The 14,610-nt window shown below is 45.1% G+C and overlaps 1 pseudogene; it reads left to right on the top strand.

Annotated features, from left to right (window-relative positions):
• Nucleotides 1-12,216, top strand: part of LOC142196901 (uncharacterized) — a 50,773-nt pseudogene extending 38,557 nt beyond the window's left edge.
• Nucleotides 12,217-14,610: the final 2,394 nt, after the last annotated feature.

Genomic DNA, 14,610 nt, shown 5'->3' on the forward strand with positions numbered 1-14,610 from the left:
TACAGTCAGAAGGGCGTTTCTGACCATTAGCCAGAGACGTCCTTCTGCCTCGTGGCGCCAATCGCGCTGTGCTGTGGAGCCGGGAGGAACCCCCCTCCCTCTCCTGATAATGCTAGTCTACGGACAAGCTGTGCGAGCAGAGGGAGGGGGCGTTCCTCCCGGCTCCACAGCACAGCGCGATTGGCGCCGCGAGGCAGAAGGACGTCTCTGGCTAATGGTCAGAAACGCCCTTCTGACCATAGAAGAGCTACTGTACCGGGCCGTAAGCTCTTCACACCGGGCACAGATCGGGAAAGCCGACAGTGCGCTGAATTCAGCGCACTGTCAGCTTTCTGGCAGTATATAACACTGCATGTGCCCGGATATGGTGAAAGGTCCTCTTTAACCGGAAGTGCTAAGCACGACCATAACCAACAGTAATAATACCGTATGGGCGTGGCGTGGTATGCCAGCCGCGAGACTCCCCACGGGTATGTCACCTCCACTTCCCTCTCATTAACATTACACTGCCAGCTGTGACTTTTCAAAGAAAATAATCCAAGGGCTCTAGAAAAGAGACAAGTATGAATACACAACATCACATCCAGTCTGCATGGCAACAAAAGGGGCCCATTCATTTGAGCCTACTTCGGAGGGGTCTCCACTTCACAATCAGGAACAAAATACGCCATACCGCCCCCCATGTGAACTAGCCCTTATAGTTTTCTTCTCAGAAACGAGTTGTTCCATACCGATTACTGTATGGAACAGTAAGGGCTTGTTCACATCTGCGTTGTAGGGTCCTTATTGCAGGTTTCCGTTTCCTGCATAAAACAGATGCAGGAGACGGAAGCCTGCAGGAGACTTTCTCACCCATTCATTTGAATGGGTGAGAAAGCTGTCCGGGCGTGCGCGGCAGTGAGCGTTTTGCGCTCTCCGCCGCGAAACCGGGTTTTATAATCCGGACACAGAGTCGGACATGCACTACTCTGTGTCCGGATAAAAAAATCCGGTTTCGCGGCGGAGAGCCTAAAACGCTCACCGCCGCGCACGGCCGGACCCGGTCTATGGTTTCCGTCTTCTGCCATGCAGAAGACGGAAACCATAGTACGGAGACCCTGAACGCAGGTGTGAAACCAGCGTAAGTTGCTGGGTTCAGGGACTCCTAGCATTATAGATGACTAAGCTAATAGATTGTTCTAGGGGTACTTTAGCTGGTTCTGTAATGGAGCCTTGATCACAGAGTATACAATGAGAGGATCTCAATGACAAGCCTGGTATGTGACCATAAAGGCTAGTGAGTCTTGTCCGAATACACTGAGGGAATAGTGCTGCCGGGACGACTACTCCAAGGTCCATTGTTTAAAGCCTAAAACCAGATATATGGCTGCACGGCTTGGCAGAGGATTTACTAACATGTGTGAAAACTAGGGCACTGGAAAACACTGGTGACTGGGGCAAACTACCATATTTATAGCAGGAGACTGAGAACTAGAGAAGAATTGTTACGATGAGAGCAAGTCTTTCTTTGCATACATGATGGCGGGTGAATGTTACATGTAAGTGATAAGACCGGGGTGCGGCTTCCTTTTAGCTATCCTCACATAGACATTATCAGGACGTAGGAATTGTGTTTATACATTTGGGAATACTGCTGTTGCTGTGCCTGTGAATTGCTTGAGGTGGAAGTGTCATGATGGAGGATACTAGAGAAATATTGACAGAACTGTAGAGAAGCTGTAATGCGATCCCCTAACTCTCCGGATAACTCCCCCACTTTTTCAGACTTTTTATAATTTTATGCAGACAAATATAAATCTGGGAAAGTTTTTCTGTTTCCATGGTAATGTAAGGCTGATGTGTGAGAGAGCGAAGTAGAAGTTGCTATGGAAACTAGGCAGAGATTCATTCTGAACACCCTTCCCCCAAACAGTGTTACACCGCTAACCCTCAGACTCCACACATCACCCGTGTGATCCAGCTTATCACTGTATGATGTCACCGCTGCTGTCTGCAGTCCTATGACCCCACTGCCCCAATCTCTGCCGCCACCGCATGTGGAATGTGCTGCCAGTGCCACCTTTACACATTAACACCGCCACCTCCACTGATGGTGCTATTGACACGCCTCCAGTCCACCCACACACCCAGTCACACTGTCACCCTCCTCTTGCAGTCTGTTATCACATACACCAGCACCTCACATCGAGCATTTTACAATGCTTCCCGTTCCCTACAATAACCTCTAGATCCAGGCAGACGCCGGCAGAAATCAGAGAGCTGCCACAGGTATCTGCCCTCTCAATGTCATGCAATTTGGTAAAAAGAGGCCATTATATTTCATGGTCTCCATATATTTCATGATATCGAAAAGGTTTATGGGCACCGATTACTGCTGCAAGGATTAACCATGTCTTGCCAAGAAGCGAGACGGGTTTTATTGACACTTAAATCCGCTCTTACATGAGCATCCACATCATTATATACATCCAGTTCTAGGGAATTCAGCTATTACCATCACTGACCCTCTACGTGTTCCCTTGCCAGTAAGTGGGGCATTAGACTGCAGGCTCCACTGGGAAAGGACACATGAATGGATGTGCAAAGGCTGATAATGAAACAGCATATGATAACAATATTCTCCATCTCTCCCTTCATTGTTCCCTTCATACATTCCCACTTTGTATTCCATTTCCAAGCCCTCCTCCTTACGACTCACCTTCTCTCATCTCACTCCTTTCCATCTTCCCCCTTTCTGAGAACGCCCACGCTTTTCCATTCCAATAGTTTGCTCTGCCCTCCATCTTATTTCCCCATACCTTTCTGCATCTTCTATAATATGTTTTCAGATTTTTATATTTTCCCTCACCGGCTCCTATCCTATGTCCTTCCACTAATACATTGCTAGCTGTTTACTGTACATGAACAAAACTTGCAATTGACAAAAAATAAGACTTGTAAAAAAAAAAAAGCTCCCATATGAGCAGTACTACATATGTTCTCCATACATGGAGTGATGGTACGGGTATTATTATAGGCAGTTTACTGTCTTGGTACATACAGTTTTCTGCATTATAAGCAGCCTCTGCAGTATGCAGTGAGGGTGGAGGGAAAAGAAGGCTGAAGGAAAGACTAGATAGGAAGGAGGGAACACAGAGGTGCTGCTCTCTGATAACATAATTAGTCAATGACCAATCTCCATGACAGGCAATGTGGACATGTGTAATGCATTGTAGTATGTGTACGTCCTTACAAACAATGCACCAGTGACACACGGTGACGCAGACACAAGTCAGACAGATACAACATAATATAGACTGCAAATAATAGACTGCTTTCTACAAGGCAGATTAGGACTTTACCCACTTGTACACACATTACCGTTGTAATGAAGAGTTTATTACGTTTCTACTGTAATGTACAGAATTCTATTCATATGTAACATATACTTTTTATCAGTACATTGCGTGTTGGGTTGTATGAAATAGTAATGGTCGCTTCCTATGTATGTGATTGCATAGGATATATTGTACAGTGCTGCGGAATATGATGGCGATATATAAATATTTTTTATTATTATTATTTTATTAATGTACATGTGAATAGACGTGATGTCATCCTTTTTTCTATTGGTGTGCTCTAACAAGTTATATATTCAATGGAAAACACACATTGAGGGAGATTCATCAAAACTACTGCAAGGGGAAAGTGCTGCAAAGGGAACAAAAAAGACAAAGCGCCAGCACTCTCTCAGGTAGCACAGAAAGACCAATGACAGCTCACCTTGTGTAGTTGTGTCATAAGGCATGACTACCAGAATACCAAGTCCATCACATTGGCTAAGAGCCTCTACTATAAATACTTCAAAATGGATCCTGGATGGGTCACCAAATGTAGTACATTCAGGAGTGTTACTACCGCAGTAGAGGCTGCCACAGGGCCCGGGACATTAAGGGGCCTGGAAGACAGCCACTACCGCTGTGTTTTTTACATTTTTTAACTCCAGCCGGTAACAGGCCCTATATACTTAAATCTCCTGGCTCCTGGATTGGAATAGCCTTTACAAAGGTTTTTCTACTCCTACCTTCCATTCTCTTCTTGTTCCTGCTGTTTCTGTAAAAATTAGTTTTTTGCGATATGCAAATTATGCTTACAGAGCACAGGGGACGTTCCCCCTTAGCTCCGAGCACCCCCATGTCATAACCTCTCGCCACCCCTTAGTTAATTCTGTTCACATTCCTTCTCATATTCTTCTGATCTTTTGCTGCGCTATACATCGACTAGGCATGCTCTGCCGCCATTTTGCAATGGTCTCTTTCACGAGCGTGTATTAGACCACCACAAAATGGCGGCAGAGCATGAACAGTAGGTGTATAGCATAGGCCTTCAATGCTGCGCTCCGGCGGTGAGGAGAAGAAGGGAGTGGAAGGTAGGAGTAGAATAGCTTTTTTTTAAAGGATATTCCCATGTACCATTAATTCAAAAGGTGATTTTCTAATGATAGACTCCCTTTAAGACAGATCTGAACATTGTACGGCCCGCAGGCCACATCCAGCCCTCTGTCTCTGACCGGCCCACATAGGGTGTAGAATAAAGGTAGACATACCTCCCAACTTTTGAAGAACCGAAAGAGGGACAAAATATGTGATTTAGCCCCGCCCACTTTGTGTTGACTCCGCCCATTCTCATTGATTTTTCATGTGCCCGCACACAGTATAATCCTCCTACAGTCACCCATAAATTATATGTCCCCCCTCTATCTCTCCCCAGTTTCATATACACCCTTCATCTGCCCCCAGTTTCATGTCCCCCCTCCATCTCTGCCCTCAGTTTCATGTCCCCTCCATCTCTGCCCCAGTTTCATGTCCCCTCCATCTCTGTCCCCAGATTCATGTCCCCTCCATCTCTGCCCCCAGATTCATGTCCCCTCCATCTCTGCCCCCAGATTCATGCCCCCTCCATCTCTGCCCCCAGATTCATGTCCCCCCATCTCTGCCTCCAGATTCATGCCCCCATCTCTGCCCCCAGATTCATGCCCCCCATCTCTGCCCCAGATTCATGTCCCCTATCTCTGCCCCCAGATACATGTCCCCCCATCTCTGCCTCAAGATTCATGTCCTCTCCATCTTTGCCCCCAGATTCATGTCCTCCATCTCTGCCCCCAGATTCATGTTCTCCATCTCTGCCCCCAGATTCATGTCCCCCATCTCTGCCCCCAGATTCATGTCCCCTCCTTCTCTGCCCCCAGATTCATGTCCTCTCCATCTCTGCCCCCAGATTCATGTCCTCTCCATCTCTGCCCCCAGATTCATGTCCCTCCATCTCTGCCCCCAGATTCATGTCCCCCCATCTCTGCCCCCAGATTCATGTCTTCTCCATCTCTGCCCCCAGACTCATGTCCCCTCCATCTCTGCCCCCAGATTCATGTCCCCTCCATCTCTGCCCCCAGATTCATGTCCTCTCCATCTCTGCCCCCAGATTCATGTCCTCTCCATCTCTGCCTCCAGATTCATGTCCCTCCATCTCTGCCCCCAGTGTCATGCCGTCCTCTCCTTCATCTGCCCCCAGTTTCACGTTCCACTTCCACATTACACTTACCTTCTCCTCGTTCCCCCGCTGCACTCTGCGCGCCTCTCTCTCTCACTGGCGCACAGTTGTAGATGCGATGTGACGTCATCACATCGCGTCTACAAGCCAGTAGCCGGCGGCAGCGGCGAAGCATGGAGCTGACCTGTGTCAGCTCCTTGCTTCAGCCGCGGATGTGTTCAACTCAGATCTGCGCAAGAGAGGGGAACCTGGGGCAGATGTAGGGGGCAGTTAAACTGAAGGCAGTTGGAGGGAGGACATTAAACTAGGGGGCAGCTGGAGGGTGACATTAACATACCTCCCAACTTTTGAACAACAGAAAGAGGGACAAAATGTGCGGCGCGCATAGCGCGCAGCAACAGGTTTAGCTCCGCCCACTTTTATGTTAACTCCGCCCATTCTCATTCATTTTTCATGTGCCCCCACACAGTATAATTCTCCTACAGTCACCAGTACATTGTAATGTTCCCTTCCAACTGCCCCACATTATTAAGTCCCTCTCCTGGTGCCCCAGTTTAAACATGAAACTGGGGCAGCTGGAGGGGGACATTAGCAATGGGGGTAGTTGGAGGGGGACAATAAATTAATGGCAGATGAAGTGGGACATTAAATGGGGGGCATCTAGAGGGGGACATTAAACTCGGGCAGCTAGAAGCAGACATTAAACCGTAGGTGTAGCTGGAGGGGGACATTACACTGGGGGGCAACTAGAGGCAGACAGATCCCCCTCCAGCTATTCCCAGGGTTTAATGCTCCCCTCCAGTTGTCCCCAGTTTAAGTGCCCCTCTTCATCTGCCCTATTTCATGTCCTCTCCTCAATCTCTGCCCCCGGTTTCATCTCCCCCCCTCCATTTCTCCCTCAGTTTATATATATCCCCTTTCATCTGCCCCCAGTTTCATGTCCCCTTTCATCTGCTGCCAGTTTCATGTCCCCCCTCCATCTCTGCCCCCAGTTTCATGTCCCCCCTCCATCTCTGCCCCCAGTATAATGACACATACACACAGACAGACACAGACACACAGACAGACACACACACACACTCACACACTCTCACGTGATCGTGTGATGTCACACAAGGTCCTTGCACCATAGTGAAGCATTTCTCCAATCACCAGAGCCTTTTATCTGTTATAAGAGCAGGCAGTGATCAGAAGAATGATTGTTCAGTAAAACATTAAAGGGACCTAGCTGGACATGTAAGGAGCTGCGTGAGACCGCGGGACAGTAGTATGAAAGCAGGACTATCCCGCCAAATGCAGGACACTTGGGAGGTATGCATTAAACTGGGGTCAACTGGAGGAGGACATTAAACCGTGCCCCCAATTTAATGTCCTCCTCCAACTACCCCCACTGTTTGATGTCCCCCTCCAGCTGCCCCAGTTTAATGTCCCCCTCTAGTTTCTGCTAGTTTAAACTGGGGCGCGAGAAGAGGGACTTAATACTGTGGGACATTTGGAGGAGAACATTATAATGTGGAGACATATAATGTTAGGGTGAGTGTAGGAGCATTATACTGTGTGGAGGCAATGCAGAGTCAATGTAGAACTGGGTGGAGCTTAATTTGGGAAAATTAATTGCCCACCCCTGCTTTAAGCTATCTCCTGCATTCAAACTGGGATGTAAAACACACCAGTTCTCGTCATTATGGGGTTCTCAGTGGTTGGACCACAATGATCAGCAACTTTTCCCCATCCTGTGGTTAACCCATTTATGCCAAAGGTTATATATTTTTCAGTTCCAATAATGGAACGCTAGGCATAAATGGGTTAGCCTGATGATGTAGCCCGAATACACTTTTAAGAGTGTGTCCAGACGCTCTGGCTACCACGACCTGAACTCCTGATAGCCAGTAACAATAAAAATAAGCGTGTGTGTGTGTGTGGTGGGGTTTTGACAACACGCAGGAGTGTGTCTATGTACTCAATGCCACAGGTCGTGGTGATTGCTGATAACAAGTTCAAGAGTGGGCTGGATGACTATCGCAGGTTACTAGAATTTTGGGGGTAGAAATAAAAAATTCCATATTTGTAGTTGAGAAGGAATTTGTTTTCCTGAGATGGCAAAATTGACCTCCTCATGGGTTTTTTGCCTTACACTGGATTCATAAAAAAACCAGTTTCGCTGCAGAGAGCATAAAATGCTCACCGGCGCTCACAGCTGGACATTTTTCAAACCCATTCAAATGAATGGTTTTGAAAGATACCAGCAGGTTTCCATCTCCTGCCTGTTTTGTGCAGGAAACGGAAACCTGCAGAACGGAGTCCCGGGCGCAGATGTGAACGAGCCCTTACTCTGTAGCTATTTGATAGGTTTAAAGGTTGGACTTTATCTGACCTTATAAACTATATTACTGTGATGGTGCATTATATATGATTAAGACATATATTATTGAATTTGTGTTGTATTTGATCTTTTTGTATATTGCCCAACTCCTGTCTGCCACAACCAGGAAGAGAGGACACTTGGGGTAGGGAGGTGTAGATAATTCAGTGTGCATAGTTTGCCTTGATCTTAGGTACATGGTGTAGGTGCCACTTGATAAACCCCTTTGGAGACTGGAGTAAGGAGGCCTTAACACTTCTGGGCTTCACATTTGTGACCACTACGCTTCTCCGTATGCAATTGATGCACCCTGCAGGGTATCCTTCTCTGTTCAAGGGAGAACTATAAATTGTCCCAACTCCCCCCTCCCCCCTTCCAATGAAGGATATAAGGAGTTGACTTGATGAGGTATAGAGATAGTCCTCAATGTAGTCCTAAATGGGAACTCATACTGATGCCAATACCATTAGAATTTATGGGCACAACTGAATATGTAGCTTGAGGGTGTCCGAATGCCTCATTCCATTCCAATATTTTACAGGACCTGCTCTATAAATATCAAAACACATTTGAGTTGCATCAGAACACACTTGGGCTGCACACAGATGGACAACCTTTGAAAAAGATGGACAAATACTTGAACAGAGATTAAAGACAGCACCCTTTTACCATGGGGGCATTTTGAGTTTAAAGATAATTTTTATAAAAACATGTATTGTTTACCATTGTGCTTGCAGCCATCGTGTTATAGAGGAGGAGAGGCTGAGCAGACTGATATACAGTTTTGTAGGAAAAGATTTAGTATAGCTTTTCATTTATTCCATTTTCCTACCTTTTCCAGAGGGCAGTCCTCCTTGATGTCTGACAGTATTCTGTGTATAGGTGTACATAAAAAGATAGCAAAATTAGGAAGAAAGTCCAGAACACCTTAGACTAGTAAAAGCTGTAGGTAATTAAAACCATGTACACACTAGAACACTGACGTATTTTGGGCAAACACTGCCTATACTACTATGACTAATGGCAGAGTTTGCCTGAAATGCGTTGGTGGTCCTGCGTGTACATGGTTTGAATTGCCTCAAATAAATGTTTGGATTATATGGGGTCAAAGATGTGCTGGACTTTTTCTAGTATTGCAGGTCTCTTTGCTGCTGGCACTTGCTTGTACCGTGGGACCCTGTTTGCTGATTATAGCTTCTGCATGTTGGATGGGAGTGACACTGTATGTACTACACACAAAGATAGTTGGCAGTCCTCGAGCTGGACACACATAACTGGATTTTATTACTGCATGTGATTCTATTGATGACACTCTTACGGCGGGGGCAGGGAGGGGAGTCACTTTATTATCATTGCTGTCCATGTTATTGATTGAAATTTTTTTTATCGGCCTAAGATTGAGCATCCCTAATTCATTTTTTATGATTTCTGAAACATTTACTGGAATTTCTGGGGAAAGATGAGATATAGAAATTCTGTCCTTCCTTTTCCTGATATACAACTGCCATACAAAAAAACGCATCATAGCAGATGCTCAAAATGAACTTCTCATCATTATATTGATTCACTTGAAATCCTTAGGCTCACACGGTGGTGGGTCCTGCCAGGCAAAATACACCCCAGAAATCTTTCCTGCTTCCATTCACTTCAATGATAATATCAAGCAGGACACTTCTTTTTTAGCAGAAAATGAAGCATCTGCCTCCCATTAAAATGAATGAGAGGCAGATTTTTGCAGAGGATTTCATTGCAAAAAAAATTGCCCAATGAAACTGACTTTGCTGTCATCATCTGACTCCATAAACAGGCTGAAGAATATCTGGTGAAAAATGTATTAATTTAATGAATATGTAAAGATAGAATATTGTTTTATACTTTATTGGATCCTAAGGACCCTGGTCTAACCAGCGTATTGATGTTTTTTAAACTCAGTATATGCATATAGATGATCAGCTTCTTACGTGAAGCAATATCCATGCAGACTTTTGCATGCTGCAGGGCACCTACACCTTAAAATAACTCACTCTCAGCTGGAAATACAAGTTGCCTGTAACACTGATTAATATTCATATAACAGTATTTGCACTTAATGTAGACGTGTAGATCTTCTGTAGATAGTTGATGTCCTCTGTGAAGGTGGTTGTTTTTTGGTTGGTTGGGTATTCTTCATTTAAGGGTGCATTCACACGGAGTAACGTGCTGCGTGACCTGGCACATATACGCCGTGTGACATTTTGAGCGCCGTATACGCTCTCATTGATTTCAATGGGAGCCTGGATCGTATACGCCATGTTATTTTGCAGCCGTGATTTTGCGGCCGTAAGATCACGGCTGCAAAATAACGTGGCGTATACGAGACTGACTACCATTGAAATCAATGGGAGTGTATACGGCGCTCAAAATCTCACACGGTGTATACGTGCCAGGTCACGCGGCACGTTACTCTGTGTGAATGCACCCTAATATGGTTGTCCCATTTGAAAGCCCTATTCAAAAGTTTAAAAAAACTACTCAACTATTAATCTTTCGATCGATGGGTTCCCACTGCAGAAGAAATTGATCCCATGGCACCCAGTTATACTAAATGGCATGTACAGTTGTGTTAAAAAGTTTACATACCACGTCAGAGTTTTTGTTTTTTTCATAGAATATGAATGATAACGCAAAAACTTTTTCTCCACTCATGGTTAGTGGTTGATTGAAATCATTTATTGTCAAACTTCTGTATTCTCTTTTTTAATCATAATGACAACCAATAACCTGAACCCTCACTGCCTGCCCCTCCATTATTGGTACAGCAATATGTGCTAAATCTTAAAGGGAAACTGAAAAAACAAACATTTTCCATTATTTCCCTTGAGGAATTTTATGTGTTAGTCTTTTGTCTGTTCTTTTTTATTGCGTCCTTGTGTGTAAGATTTGAGCATTACATAGGAAAAGTCTGAAATAGGTTTCAGATCCATGCTTTTTCTAATTGAGTCTAAAGGGACCTTTGTATCACCAGGACTTGCAGAATTTGGCATTTGGCATTTACTGCATTGAAAATGTAGACCAAATGTAAAAGTTGTATATCCAGTTTCTACATAGTGCCCCTTTAAATCTGTCCCAGTAATGCATTCATGTCAGTGCAGGCTAAACATATCAAGATGAGTCAGTCACCTTATACAAGCAGCTTGTTATTATAATAAACTATGTTGATGAAAATATAATGAACTCATTTTTAAATCTAGTAACTCATGTTGGTAGCTTTCTGCAGCTAGTACCATCTGTCAGTGGGAGTTCTATTGCTTCGTGTTATGCCTACGACTGGGCACCAAGTAGAATCTGACTTGAACGATGCATAATCTAGTACCATAATGCCTACCAGAAGTTCAGAGTAATTGTGTCTATAATTCTGGGCAGTAAGAGCTAGAATATCATTTTTTTTCAGATGCTAACCATATAGGGTCAGGCCCGGTCCATTGTGGACTCTGGGACTCTGTTAGCCCAGTAACTTTCTATGACTGTGACAGCTCACCTCTCCTTCTTAAAGGACTAGTGTAAATGTATCTAGTGTAGACACATAGAAATGTCTATGACTCCAGCCAATCATCTTATGTGCTGAGGGTTCTTCCAACACCAATCTGGGCCCAAAAAAAGGTCCATTTGGTTGTGGTCTAGTTCTATGTGTATTCCTGTTGCTTTTGGTTTCAGCTCAGCTTGTTTTTCTGGCCACTTTCTAATATCTGCTACCTGTCCTAACCTCTGCTCTGCTGAACTATGGCAGTCTCAACCCTTTCTTCATCTGACCATGATTCTGTCCATGTATATCAATTTGGAAACTCCAGATCATCAGTATGTCAGTTGTTGCTAACAGAAACTACTCTAGGTTTAGTAACCTGGCAATTCTCTTTGGAAAGTCCAATCCACCTTGAAGGGAGTAATGTTGAAGAATACTCAATTCCTTAGACTCCCCATTTTTGCCCTTAGTCAAATTAATGATGAATTCATTTCTCAGTAGGCCGATGTTCATTTCTCAGTAGGCCGATGCCCTGCTCCCCTTCCTGATGTTTGTGGGATCCTCGTATTGTAAAACCAGGTATTTTCAGGCATGTGCAGAAGCTTTGTCTCAATCTGTAACTGTGGTACCTCCTCCAATTCAAGGCCTTTCTTCTGATACTCTTTGGAACTGTCCAGGTTTTCATCTGCCAACACTTTCACCACATACAGTAATGGCAACCCCAAGATTGTAGGGTTTCTTAACCAGTACGCTATTTAATTTCAAGTTCTCTGTCCATTATTTCTCCCTAGATCATGCAAAGGTTTCTGGGAAAGAAATAAACCACTGATGACCAATCTTTAACATATTTTTTAACGTATATTTTTAGAAAGGCCTTTGAAGAACCTGGGATGAGCTTCCTCAACTAATTCATCCATGCCTTGTTTGTATCACTGTACCTCCACTTTGGGTCAGTATCACATCCAGTTTGGTACTTTGGGACAATGAAGCTCTGATGGCAACTTTTTGGGAGGCTTGGGAAACCTTTATTAAAGATGAATTGGCTGGTGGAAATTTGTTTCAATTACTGGACAAATGCAGGGGTGCTACTAAAGACTCATGGGCCCTACTGCAAAAGGTGAATTGCAACAAAATTTCAACAAATTCCTGTAACAGTAACATACAAACAAAACCGGGGGGGCGGAGTCTGACCGTCATCGCGTATGGAGTGCTAGGCCTGCAGCTCCTCCGTACAAGCAGCCAGAAATCGGTCACTTACCTCTCCAGCATTCGCAGAGATGGGCAAAACTAACAGGGAAAGGAGTGGAGACCCCCCGGGTACCCCGCAAACTAAAATTAACACCGGAGAAGTACATAAATTCTTTCGCAGAAAGAACATGCAATCTCCCCAGCCGACACGCAAGATGGCGCCCGGAGACACAGACACCAGAGATGGCGCGGACGACTCCGATGATTACTACTTGATTACTAAATCATTCTTGAAGAAAGCCCTGTCCCAAGCAATGGCACCAGTCTTAGCAGAGATAGCAGACATGAGGGCAGACCTTAACAGCATGAACAGGAGAGTTGAGACCTTAGAGGAAGGCTGCAGCGCCATTTCTAATCATGCAGCAGCTTCCTCACAACACTTAACTTTGCACCATGGACACATTAACAGGGCTTATGATCTTATAGAAGATCTTGAAAACAGAAATAGAAGGCGCAATGTGCGCATAAAAGGACTTCCAGAGACTTATGCTCCTGAATCCTTGAGAGAGGTTGCCATGGCGATATTCACTTCTCTGTTAGGTCAAGATAGAGCTGCTACTGTACAAATAGAGCGCATCCATAGGGCGGTTAGGCCGAAACCCAAAGATGATGAACCACCGCGTGATATAATATGTGGCCTCTTAACCTCGGTTGACACGTCTGCGATCTTACTAGCTGCAAGGGAGCAGAGGCCCTTGCGCTATGAAGAACATGACTTTCAACTATATCAAGATGTGGCGCCCTCCACACTGGCGAAAAGGCACGCTTTGCGCCCTCTCTTAGAGGCCCTCAAAGATAAAGGCTTGCCATATGCATGGTTATTCCCTTTCGGCCTATCTGTGCTCAAGCAAGGCCGCCGCATCATTATCCGCACGCCCGAAGATCTCGCATCTGCATGGCCCTTACTGGGTATTCCACCAATCCAGATTTCTTCATGGCTTGCGATACCTGAGGATATCTCGGCATTACCCCCGTTGCCATGTCCGGAGACTTTTCAAAGATTGGATAACACTAGATCCCCAAAGATAAAGAAAGTCGCTGGCAAGCAACGGGAACAAGAGCTGGACTAAACTCCTACAACGTATGAGATCTCGATCTGGACAAGCATTAAACTGTAAGTTCTACTCCATGTTTTGAGGAAAAGAGCCACGCTTTATTATACCACTTTATTACATCCACACCCTGCTAGATGGCATTACCACTCCATTATAGGCCTTCTGGCCCTCACATGGATTCCGGGGACACCTCATGTTTATGGTTCACAGCTGTCCATCTCAGGACTCGTGACTTCCACCAGCATCTACAACTTGGTATACTGGTTAATATATATCTCTGATCTTACTAAGAGAAAGTTCTTTAAATGTTATTCACCGTTTATTTCTATTGTATTCGCTAAGTTATACAAGGCTTTTCCTAGCACTCGCTTATTGAACGGTGTCTAAACTACGTATTATTGATACTGCTCCTCACTGGTTTCCATTTTTTACTTTTATTGGTTTTCCTCCTCTTTCCCGTTCAAATAGAGATGGATCTCCCTCTGGTACCCTGGACTCCACAATTAGTGACTCCGGGACACCAGACGCACACTAAGCTTCCTCTGGGAAAAGAGGTCCACAGAATTTGTATATCTCACGTTTTGTATGTCATGGACCTACTAGTCATGATTGTTATAAGTCCCCGACTAAATTTGTTACTGCTTTGTATACCTAGGGGGGCGCTTGCCCCCGGGCCCTCGGGGCTCTGGGCCGTGATGCCCTGTGGGTCCCATGGTTTCGGGGGGCTGTCGCCTCCTGGACCCTCCATGAGAGGGGACCCCTCAGAGGGACCTGCTATTGTAATATGTCTCAACTTCCTACTTCTTTCTTGTCATACGCTGGGACTTATTCATTGAGACGGATTTCCCCGTTTATTGTCACTTTATCCCTCCCCTATCTACAACCCCTCCCCCTCCCTTCTCTCTCCTCCAACGTCCCTT

Source organism: Leptodactylus fuscus, chromosome 3 (assembly GCF_031893055.1).
Source record: "Leptodactylus fuscus isolate aLepFus1 chromosome 3, aLepFus1.hap2, whole genome shotgun sequence".
NCBI classification, from domain to species: Eukaryota; Metazoa; Chordata; class Amphibia; order Anura; family Leptodactylidae; genus Leptodactylus; species Leptodactylus fuscus.